This window comes from Trichosurus vulpecula, chromosome 1 (genome assembly GCF_011100635.1).
Source record: "Trichosurus vulpecula isolate mTriVul1 chromosome 1, mTriVul1.pri, whole genome shotgun sequence".
Classification (NCBI taxonomy): domain Eukaryota; kingdom Metazoa; phylum Chordata; class Mammalia; order Diprotodontia; family Phalangeridae; genus Trichosurus; species Trichosurus vulpecula.
Window position 1 is genome coordinate 304,306,845 of NC_050573.1, and position 12,054 is coordinate 304,318,898.

A 12,054-nucleotide genomic window follows, 5' to 3' on the forward strand; every position below is an offset into this window, starting at 1 on the left:
GACTTAGAAATGGATTGGATATCTGACATAACTGAGTAAGGAATCACAGATGACATCAAAGTTGTGAGCTTTGGGTCAAGGAGGATGGTGGTATTCTCAGCAGTTATAAGGAAGTTGGGGAAAGGGAAAGGATGGTGAGGAAAGATACTGCATTCTGTTTTGGAAGTGTTGAGTTAGAGATGTCTTTTGGTCATCCAGTTTAAGATATCTAAAAGGCAGTGGTGACATACCACTGGAACATAGAAGAGACACTAGTGCTAGATAAATAGATCTGGAAATCACCCGTGTAGAAATTATCATTGAGCCCATGAAAGCTGATGAGATCACTAAGCAAGAGATTATAGAAAGAAAAGAAGAGGGCACAGAAAAGACCCTTGGAGACAGCCTTGAAATACTGAATGTGATTTACAGGAAGAATCAGCAAAGGAGACTGAGGTGGTCAGAGAATCAGAAGAGTTTATAAAGACCTCAAGAGGAAAAAGGATCCAGAAGTAGATGGGGATAAAAAGTGTCATATGCTAAAGCAAGAGATCAATAATTATGAGGATTGAGAAGACATCAGCTATTGCAATTTTGGAGAGTATTGGTAGCTTTGGAAATGGAAGTTTCAGTTGAATAATGAGGTCAGGAGTTGGACTGCAGAAGATTTTTAAGAGAGTAAGGGCAAAGGTAGTAGAGACACCGAGTAAAACACACAGAGGGCTTTTTCAAGGATCCTAGCTATAAAAGAGAGGAGAGATGCAGAAAGATAGCCAGCCAGGGTGGAGAGGTGTGAGAGTTTTTATTTTAAATATGAGGGACACATGGGCTTGTTTTGTAAGCTATGCAGAAGGAACTAGTAGAAAGGGAGAGAAAGCATGGGAATGAGAGGGGAGGCAATGGTATAGGATGAAAATGAAGGTATGAAGCTGGAATTATTAGATGGAGTTTCTGAACTGAAATAAGGATGATGGCAGAAGTGAAAACTCTTCATAAATGGTCTGTTCTTTTAGTGAAATAAAACAAGTTCCTTGGCCTTGGGGGCGCTTGAGCAGAGAAAACAACAAAAATGCTTTGTTTATATCATTGCATCTGTAGCTATTCAGAGTACAACTAGTTAACCTTTAGAAGAAATCCTAATGGACTTTACATGTAGTTTTGTTTTCACTGGTGGCAGGCAAATTAAAATGGTTTGGCGTGGTTGAGAAATAGATATGATTTTTAGACACTCATCTGGATCCAAACCTATCCATAAGTGGATTTATCATGAAACTTTGAGTCTAACTTTGTTAAGCACTATGTTAAGTGCCAGACACACAAAGAAATTAAAGACATGATGCATCTCTCAAGAGACTTCCAAGATATAAGGGGAAGGGAAAGAAAATGGGCATAGAGAGAGAGGAAGAAGGATAGATGAGAGAATATATTAGGTGATTACTATGTACTAGCATGGAGAAGGAAATAGCAAACCACATCAGTATCTTTGCCCAAAAAAACTCCATAGACAAAATGTCTAGGGTCATGTGGACGGAGACTACTTAACAACATCAACAACAATGTGTGAGGGATGTTAATAGGTGTGGGAATATATACAAAAGCAAATGAAATGGCCCTCATTATAATGGGGGAAAATATAGCATTAATACAAATATAAAGTTGGAGGGGAAAAGAGTGTCTGCTTTGGGGCATGACTGGGAGACAGCAGGAAGTAGCCTGATGGAATAGTTTTCTGTTAGGTAAGGCAAAAGAATTTCACCTGCCAAACTTGGTATAATTTCCTGTTTCTTTCTGGTGGAGTGGAGGTAGAGATGGAGATAGATAATAAAGCCATGGCTGGAAGATACAGGTTCAACCATGTTAATGACAGTAGAAGATAGCCTAAGCTAAGAACCAAATATAGCACATGCAGAAAACATTGCAAAGGGTTGTTTGGTTGCTTATTCTCTTTATCTCAGGTCAGGTTAGTTTTCACTTGTTCGAAAACCCTTTTTGTTTAGCTTTAGTTGGGCTTATTGTTTTTAATGGGTTTGGCTGACCACAACTAGGGAACATAACTGAAATTAAAATTATATCTGATCATTCAAAGATAAGGACAACTTACCTGGAATAAAATATGTCTTTAGTTGAGTCAAAATATACACACACAGGCAAAAGCTATGCAAAAACTTTGACAAAGACTTTTTTCCTCCTTTCCTTCATTCTTATTCACATATAACTTCAGCTGAGGTTAAATGATCCTCAACGGCAGTGGAGTTAGAAGATTTATTAAATAAATTAGCAAATGAAATTACTTTTGTAAGTAACTTCTACATGACAAGTATTGTTCTAAGCAATTGGGAATCAGATATAAAATAAGATATTGTTCCTGCCCTCAAATAGCTTTCAATCTAATAACTAAACATGAAAATTCCCGTAAGTATTTCTCTAGGATCAGATAGCAGACATATATTTTTTTAGACAAGGGTTGTTGAAATAACAGATAGAAAGGCAAAAATGTGAGAGGCTTTATTTGAAAAAAAAAAAGAACACTAGACTCAGAATCAGAAGACCTGGATTCAAATCCCACCTCATAGCTGCGTAATAATTAGTAGTACCCCAATTAATCTCTCAAGGCCTGATTTTCTTTGTCTATAAAATCTTAATCTATAAAATGAAGAAGTTGGATGAAATAATATCTAAGGCCCTTCCTTCTGAAGCTGTATGATTCTGTGATTCTGACTGAATTTGAGGGACTTTAGTCCTAGGCACCAATTACAAGGACTGATTTTTAAACACTGTTTTTCTGAGGCTACAAAAGGAAAGAGATTGATTTCATGAAGGTCTCTAGATATTTCAAGGTGCCAGTTGTTTTAATGATTACTTCACAAATTCATGTCTTTGTGCTTTTAAAAAAAACTTTAATAAGACATTCTTAAAATCATTATCCATTCTCTTCCCTTTTGCATTATAGCGGTTATTCATTGATGTATCTGAGGGGCTCCCCATGTTTTCTCCTCCCACAAACTTTGTGGAGATTGCTTGGATAGAATTTACACCTAAGAATACAGCTATATCATTTCTGATTTGAGGATGTTTTATTTTTCAGTATTTTAGATGTCTATTTCTCAGGATGTTACTAGCCATTCTGTTTTCTGATAAACCTACTTAGCTTCAAGGATAAAGTATAAGAAGAAAGAGGTTTGAAAAAAGGAATGAATAGGGAATAATGTAAGCTTTAAAAAAATCTAAGCAGTTTACCTAATGAAAGTAGAAGCATATATGGCAGACATGGGTCTATTCTTATTAGGAACGAAGCTGGAGATGCCATAATTAGCATTAGTGAGAGTGATGTATGGTCTTGAAGTAGTTCTAAAGAACCTTTAGAAAGAAAATAAATCTCTTTAAAAATATTTCTTTGCACTCATAAAGCTCAAAATTGTACAAATGGATTTTCTGGAAAAATTCCCAAGCTACGACTTTGTATAAGGAGTTCCAAACCTAGGTTATTTTTTTATTTCCTAGTTATCAACCTCAGATAAAAATAGGTGTAATATTTGAATGACAAGGCTTTACCTCTATAGTTTTGCTAATGGAAATAAAGAAGGTTCAAGCAATTATTAATGAATTTACATTTCAGATTTCCCATACATGTAATATATGCAATCACTGAACAGGATAAATAAATCATTGAACAAGATAAACATGAATGGCTAAGGTAGGCTTTTGAGTTCTGTGACTTATTTAATCTCTCTGAGCTTCGTTTTTCTCATTTCTAGAATGTGGACAATAGTATCATTATAAGGAATATTTTTTCAAACTTTACAATGCTATAAAAATAGATCCTAAGGGGAAAGGGAAGAGTCAATGGGAATGCTTGCCTTATGTTCCATGCATACCTATGTGTGTTTTTCTAAATTGATAAGATTTAGAGCCATGTATTCTCCTGCATAAAATAATCCTTCTTCAAATTAATATGTTAAAAATGTTTTATCATTGAAAAAGAATTGGAAAATTTTTATGAAATTCTTTTACCTGAACTGTTCACTTTCTAACAGTTTTGTAATTAGAGAAAAGGAGAAACACATTTGTAGCAAGCACTAAAAAATTTTTGAGGTTGCTATTCACAGCACTTTGCAAATCTTAAAAGCACTCTATAAATGTTACTTATTTTTGTTGTCATTTTATGGCCAATATTCTTCAAATATGATAAATAATCAAGAAAAGTTAAATTATATTAACTGTCACCTCACTATTGATTCCTGGCAATATGGCTTCCATATCAACCACTCTGCTAAAACTGGTGTTTTAAAAGTCATAAATACCTTTCTTATTGCAGAATTGGTTAGTTTCACTTACACTACATTCTCTACAGCATTTGACATGGTGAACCATCCTCTGGATGCTCCTGTTAAAGGAAGTTAAAGGAAGACTCCAGGCCCAAAAGAGGCATCTTAAATGAAACAGAGTCCATTCACAAAATTACAAAGCATTTATTATCTGAGAAGAGCTGGTAAGAGAAAACTTGCAAGGGAGGAGGGAGAAACAAAGAGACAGAAAAAGACAGAGAGGGGTTCTCGGCTGCTCAGAGGGTGTGTGTAAAAGGATAAGATGTTAATAGTTTCTAAAGGATTTGGGATAGGGAGTGGGAACTAAGGGAAAAGACATCTTTAGACACAATAAGCCAGGGAGCAGGATGTTTATAAAGTCTCAAGCAATGCCTTGATTCTGTAGCTGCAGTTCAAGGCTGCCCCAAACTAGTGAAGGCCGGTTCTGTGGTTTCTGGCATCTATAGGCATCTCCAGATTTGGCTAGAGTTCACTCACAGAAGATCACTGGTATGTCAAGCAGCTCTGGGCTTTTCAAGTCCTTCTGATTGGCTGTTTGTTCCGTTACTCTAGTGTCCTACTCCCCTGTAAAGAAGGGGAGCTCCAACCTGGCTATAGTCATTACAAAGCCTGTCTTGACACTTCATACTCATATGGTTTCCAAGACACCCACTTGGTTTGGTCCTTTCTCCATCTATGTATGTCATTGTCCTTTATTTGCTTTACTGATTCCCCTTCTATTCCACAATCCCTTAAATTACATGTTTTCCCTAGTCTTAGACAGTCCTTTGTCACTTTGTTCAGAGAAATACACAGCCAGATTAACAAGTCTTTGCTAGGAGAAGCAAAAATCAAGTTAGTAACTTAAAATAACCCTGATATTTTAGTTTGCTGTAAGAGAATGGTAGAATTTGTTTAATCAATAGTAGAAGAATTGGAAGAGGAATACATCGGCCAAGTTGTAGAAGACTTAGAATGAAGACTGAGTCTGTAGACAAGAGTTTATCCTTGATAATCGTGATGAACCATTACTTGGTTTTTAAAAGAAAGAATAAGTTAATCTCTGCTGCCAAAAAAAATGGGATAATGGGAAGATTTGGTGGGCAGATGACCATACTTCTACTTCATAAAATGAAATTATTCTCAAGCATCAACCCCATGCAATTAAATCCTTTATCAGGAGATATGATGGTAATAATAATAAACATAATATCTAGAAATTAAAGCCTACAAATTTCAAACTGTTTAATAGGCTTACAAAAATCTAATTAGCTACTCACCAGGACTTTTTTTTTCATATAAATATCACATGCTTGGCAGTGAAAATCATCAGTATGGAACCATAGTTTTTTTAATTTCCTATTTCCTTCATCTTAAGATTATTGATATTAATCAACAGCATCTATTTACTACTCATTTGCATATGGTATTATGCATTTAAGGCACTGTGCAAAATGCGTTTGGCCCATGTAGATGTCCTAAAGGCGTATTATCAGAAAAGATCAGCAATGATGCCTGCGGACTGAGCCACCCCTATGGGGACCCTGGAGCTAATTATATTACACACCCATCACTCCACACATACGCATACATTTTAAAAAGTGAACAGGCAAAGAGTGGACTGATGAGACAATAAGGAGAGGGGAAGGGAAAGGGAAATGGGCTTTACCTTCAAGGTTCTGAGGTTTAGAGAAAGATCACATTCATGCAAATGATTCCAAAATATCAGTAAAGAGGGAAGTGGTGGATATAACAACAGTAATAATCATAATATTTATATTGGACTTCAGAGTTTACAAATATTATCTCATTTTATCCTAACAGCCCTAAGAAGTAGGTGTTATTATTGTCCCCTTTTTGTAGATGAAGAAACTGAAGTACAGGAAGTTAAGTGACTTGCCCAAGGTCACACAACTTAGCTATAGAATATGCCACCTCTGGAGATATTTTACCCTCTTAACTGGTTTCTACCTTTTTTTCTTCCCACCTGTCCAGAAAGATAATACAATTATGTAAAAGTGAACCCTGGAGTACAAGTGATCTAGTCCAGGTCCAACCACTGCCACTGCTAGCTATGTGACATAGGCAAGTCCCTACTTCTCTGGGCCATTAGTTTCCTCACCTGTGAAAGGGTGCTGATTTACATGATCTCTAAGGGTGCTTTCAACATTAATAATCTATGAATATTTTACCTAGTCTACAGTTGAAAAAGCTGTTTCAGGAAGTCATGAGTTTCTAGAGGTCTTCAAGCTAAGAATTGATGAACATTTTGGAGGTTATTGAGAACATGTATGCTTCAGGAACAAGTTACATTAGATGATCTCTAGGATCTCCCTCGTTCCCAAGATTCTCGATTTTTTTGACCTATTTGCTGCCCCTCATATTTAGAATTTACCATGTGTGTGTGTGTGTGTGTGTGTGTGTGTGTGTGTGTGTGTGCGTGTTTTAACCTAGAGTTCTTTCATCCATTTCCCCTGTGGAAAACAAAGCAGGTTGCCTCTCTTCCCTTAACCAGTTCTCTCTAAAATAACTCCCTTCGATTGTCTGTAATAATAATTCTGAAGAACAGAAGAAAAACATGTGCAGGTTTAAAGGAAAAGTAAGACCCCCCCCAAAAATAGGAAGTTCCAAAATGACAGTTTCTACTAATAGCAGTAGAGAGTCTTCATTTCATATGAAAATGAGAATGGACATAATCCTTAGTCTTTCTTAACCAAATGATTCATTGATGAGATTTTTTTTTTTAGTTCTTCTCTATGGAGTCAGATTAGGCCCAGTACTGCTAGGTTGAATACTAGTCAAATTGAGCTCCCAGATTCTAAGCCAAAGTTAGATTTAGATACAGCATAGTATGGTGGAAAGAGCTTCTGTATTGAGAGTCAGGAGACACAGGTTGAAATCCTGGCCCCTCCAAAACTATTTAGCTGTATGGTCATTAGCACGTTTATTTAATTTCCCTGAGCCTCCATCGCATAATTTGCTATAAAGGGACAATCATGCTATCTAGCTCATATGTTCATTTGACGGGAGTGATGAGTAAAACATAAGCATCATCATCTAAAATGTGGCTTAGCTAGGTGGCTAGGATTTTGAGCCCCTTCTGGAAGCTACTACATCACACTCACTTAATAAAGGCATTTCTTTACCTGGTCTCTTTGATTATACCGTTTATCTAAGGTCATTTTAAACTTATTTTGTTGTAGCTGCCTCCACTTTTCTGGAAAGTCTTATCTCCAGCTCCTCAGAAGGTTTATACTGACTCTAGAATTTTTGAAAAAAAAAAGGTAATTCCTGATATGGGGCCCAAAACACCCATTTGTTGATTGGTTCTTTTTGCATGACCTAAAAGCAATTTCCTTAGCCATTATTTCTTGTTTATAATAACTCCAACTTCAAAAAAGTCTCTCAGACCTTGGACCCATTCTTCTCTACCTAGTTCAGTTTGCCATAATCAGTTAATTAGCTATTTCTTTAATCACTTCTACTCTTACGTTAAAGCTTAGTACCTTCACTTCATAATCTAACCTAACACATTGGTGCTACTATCTAGTTCCATTGTACAAGCCATATGCCCCAATGGCCATGCTTTTAAGATGGCGAATGTGATCTCCAACAGTGTGTTTCCTCCCTTATATCAGTGAAACATTAACATACTTTTAAAAAATATTAGTATATATAATAGTTCTAAGGAGGGAAGAGAGATCACAGGAGTTACACATCAGGAGAATCATCTCTTCTCTCATTTGTGATAGGCTGTTATGTTTTCATTTATTTGTTTGGATTCTGTTGCAGTGATAAACATTTCAAATAATCCATTAACTTATCTAGTTCTGGATTTCTAGCACCTCTTCCAAGTTGCTCAGTTCATCTCATCCTCAAAAATATTTCACCTTTCTGATTTTATACACATTTTCTTTTTTTTTAATTTATTTGTTTAACATAGTTTTCAGCATTGATTTTCACAAGACTTTGAATTACAAATTTTCTCCCCATTTCTACCCTCCCCCCGACTCCAAGATGACATATATTCTGGTTGCCTGTTCCCCATTCGGCCCTCTCTTCTGTCACCCCACTCCCCTCCCATCCCCTTTTCCCTTCCTTTCTTGTAGGGCAAGATAAATTTCTACACCTCATTGCCTGTGTATCTTATTTTCTAGTTGCATGCAATTTTTTTTTGTTTTTGAACATCTGTTTTTAAAACTTTGAGTTCCAAATTCTCTCCCCTCTTCCCTTCCCACCCACCCTCCTCCCTAAGAAGTCAAGCAATTCAACATAGGCCACATGTGTATCATTATGTATAACCCTTCCACAATACTCATGTTGTGAAAGACTAATTATATTTTGCTCCTTCCCAACCCATCCCCCTTTATTGAATTTTCTCCCTTGACCCTGTCCCCTTTCCAAAGTGTTTGTTTTGGATTAGCTCCACCCCTATCTGCCCTCCCCTCCATCATTCACCCTTTTTTTTTCTTCTTCCCTCTTCTTTCCTGTTAGGGTAAGATACCCAATTGAGTATGTATGGTAACCCCTCCTCAGGCCAAATTTGATGAGAGCAAGATTCACTCATTCCCCCCTCACCTGCCCTCTCCCCTCCTCCCCCAGAACTGCTTCCTCTTGCCACCTTTAGGCAAGATAATCCACCCCATTCTATCTCTCCCTATCTCCCTCTCTCAACATATTCCTCTCTCTCATCCCTTAATTTGATTTTATTTCTTTTGGCTATCTTTCCTTCATCTTCAACTCACCCTGTGTCCTCCCCCCCCCGTCTCTCTCTCTCTCTCCCCATATATATATGTATATATATACATACATATATACATACATGCGCATTCACTTATATATATATACATAAACATATATATATATATGCATATTCCTTTCAGCTACTATGATATTGAGGTCTCATGAATCATATACATCATCTTTCTATGTAGGAATGTAAACAAAACAGTTCAACTTTAGTAAGTCCCTTATGATTTCTCTTTCTTGTTTACCTTTTCATGCTTCTCTTGATTCTTGTGTTTGAAAGTCAAATTTTCTATTCAGTTCTGGTCTTTTCACTGAGAAAGCTTGGAAGTCCTCTATTTTATTGAAAATCCATATTTTGCCCCAATGGCATGATACTCAGTTTTGCTGGGTAGGTGATTCTAGGTTTTAATCCTAGCTCCATTGACCTCTGGAATATCGTATTCCAAGCCCTTCGATCTCTTAATGTAGAAGCTCCCAGATCTTGGGTTATTCTGATTGGGTTTCCACAATACTCAAATTGTTTCTTTCTGGCTGCTTGCAGTATTTTCTCCTTGATCTGGGAGCTCTGGAATTTGGCGACAATATTCCTAGGAGATTTCTTTTTGGGATCTATTTTAGGAGGCGATCGATGGATTCTTTCAATTTCTATTTTGCCCTGTGGCTCTAGAATATCAGGGCAGTTCTCCTTCATAATTTCTTGAAAGATGATATCTAGGCTCTTTTTTTGATCATGGCTTTCAGGTAGTCCAATTATTTTTAAATTATCTCTCCTGGATCTATTTTACAGGTCAGTGGTTTTTCCAAGGAGATATTGCACATTGTCTTCCATTTTTTCATTCCTTTGGTTCTGTTTTATAATATCCTGGTTTCTCATAAAGTCACTAGCTTCCACTTGCTCCAATCTAATTTTTAAAGTAGTATTTTCTTCAGTGGTCCGTTGGACCTCCTTTTCTATTTGGCTAATTCTGCCTTTCAAGGCATTCTTCTCCTCATTTGCTTTTTGGAGCTCTTTTGCCATTTGAGTTAGTCTATTTTTTAAGGTGTTGTTTTCTTCAGTGTATTTTTCAGTATTTTTTGGTTCTCCTTTAGCAAGTCATTGACTTGTTTTTCATGGTTTTCTCGCATCCTTCTCATTTCTCTTCCCAATTTTTCCTCTACTTCTCTAACTTGCTTTTCCAAAACCTTTTTGAGCTCTTCCACGGCCTGGGACCAGTTCATGTTTTTCTTGGAGGCTTTTGGTGGAGGCTCTTGCACTTTGTTGACTTCTTTATGCTGTATGTTTTGGTCTTCTTTGTCACCAAAGAAAGAATCCAAAGTCTGAGACTGAATCTGTGTGTGTTTTCTCTGCCTGGCCATATTCCCAACCAACTAACTTGACCCTTGAGTTTTTCAGCGGGGTTTGACTGCTTGTAGACTAAAGAGTTCTATGTTCCACGTTTGGGGGGGGTATGCGCCAGCTCTGCCACACCAGCACTCCTCCCTCCCCAAGGACCCCCAACCCGTACTGGGCTTAGATCTTCAGCAGGCTGTGCACTCCTGTGCTGATTCGCTACTTAATTCCTCCCACCAGGTGGCCCTGCGGCTGGAAGCGACAGCAGCTGTAGCTGCCCCACCTCCGCTGCCCTGGGGGCAGTGGCCGAACCTAGAACTCCTTCCACTCCCGCAGCTTTTCCCACTAACCTTCTCCACTGTCTTTGGTGTTTGTGGGTTGAGAAGTCTGGTAACTGCCACAGCTCACTGATTCAGGGCGCTAGGGCCCGCTCCACCCGGCTCCTGGTCTGGTTGGTCTGAGCCACTCATGCTGGGCTGTGTTCTGCTCCGCTCCCAGCTCCCACCTCCATGCGGGATAACCTCACCCAGAGACCATCCAAGCTGTCCTGGGCTGGAGCCCTGCTTCCCTCTGCTGTTTTGTGGGTTCTGCAATCTACACATTTTCTTAGCAAGGAAAGCAGTGAATACAAATATCCTATAGAAACAAGGCTCATCCCCATCAATGTCAAATGCCTGCAAACTCTGCTCAAGCTTGTTACTCAGATAGATGTCAATCAGTCTACAAGTGCCATGGCTGTTACCAGAAAAACAGATAGAGGCTCCATGAGACAGCCAGTCCAGGATTTGTTTTAATAGCTCTGTGTTTTGATTTCCTATTTGCTTATACCCAACAATACACAGATAGCCTGAATAGATTTTTTTTTCTGCAGAGTTTATTTAAGGGTAATATCATTACTCTGAATCACTAAAATAAATCTATACTTGTTTTCTGAAAGAATTTACCATTTAGAGATCAAGGCAACACAAAGGTGAAAAGAGACAATCCCAGAAAAGGCATTTTAAATGTTATTGAACAAAAATGTGTGATAACCTGAGAAGAGGTAGACATACAAGTGTCTTATCCATACATATTTAGAAACAATAAACAATCTGTTCAGATAGTCTGCTGTTGGTACTAAAATAATAACTGATAAATTCCAAAGAACTAAGATCTATGGTAAAAATCAGTCTTCAGTCTCAGAAAGAACCCAGTCGTCTTTTACTACCAATGCTCACTATGCTACATCCAGCAATTTTAATTATCCTATTTGATTAATAATCAAGCTTAACTATCAAATAAAATCTCTACATCTCTCTTCCAAGCCATGCATTTTTTCCTCTTTCTATTCTTACTTAAAAGGAATTTTTGGATGACTCCAAATCAGCCTCAGTTACTCAAGGTAACTTTTTCAATTTATCCTGCTTCACCTTCAAGATTACTTTGTATCCAAGAATTATCCTGATATATTTTAGTTTGTTAGTACAAAGCAAAATGGCAGAAACACAGCTAGACAGGAAGAGGAAAACCAACATGTCTATTGGACTTAGATTTTATGCTTGCTCATATTCATTTCCATGGTGAGACCCCCAGTATTTAGGGATCCCTGAAAAAGTAGAGGTAGATTATTCCCACAAATCTCTGTGAAACTGGTTTGGAGGAATCCTCCAACTCATTCTCCTCCTTTTCCTCCAGTCATCCCACCACACCACT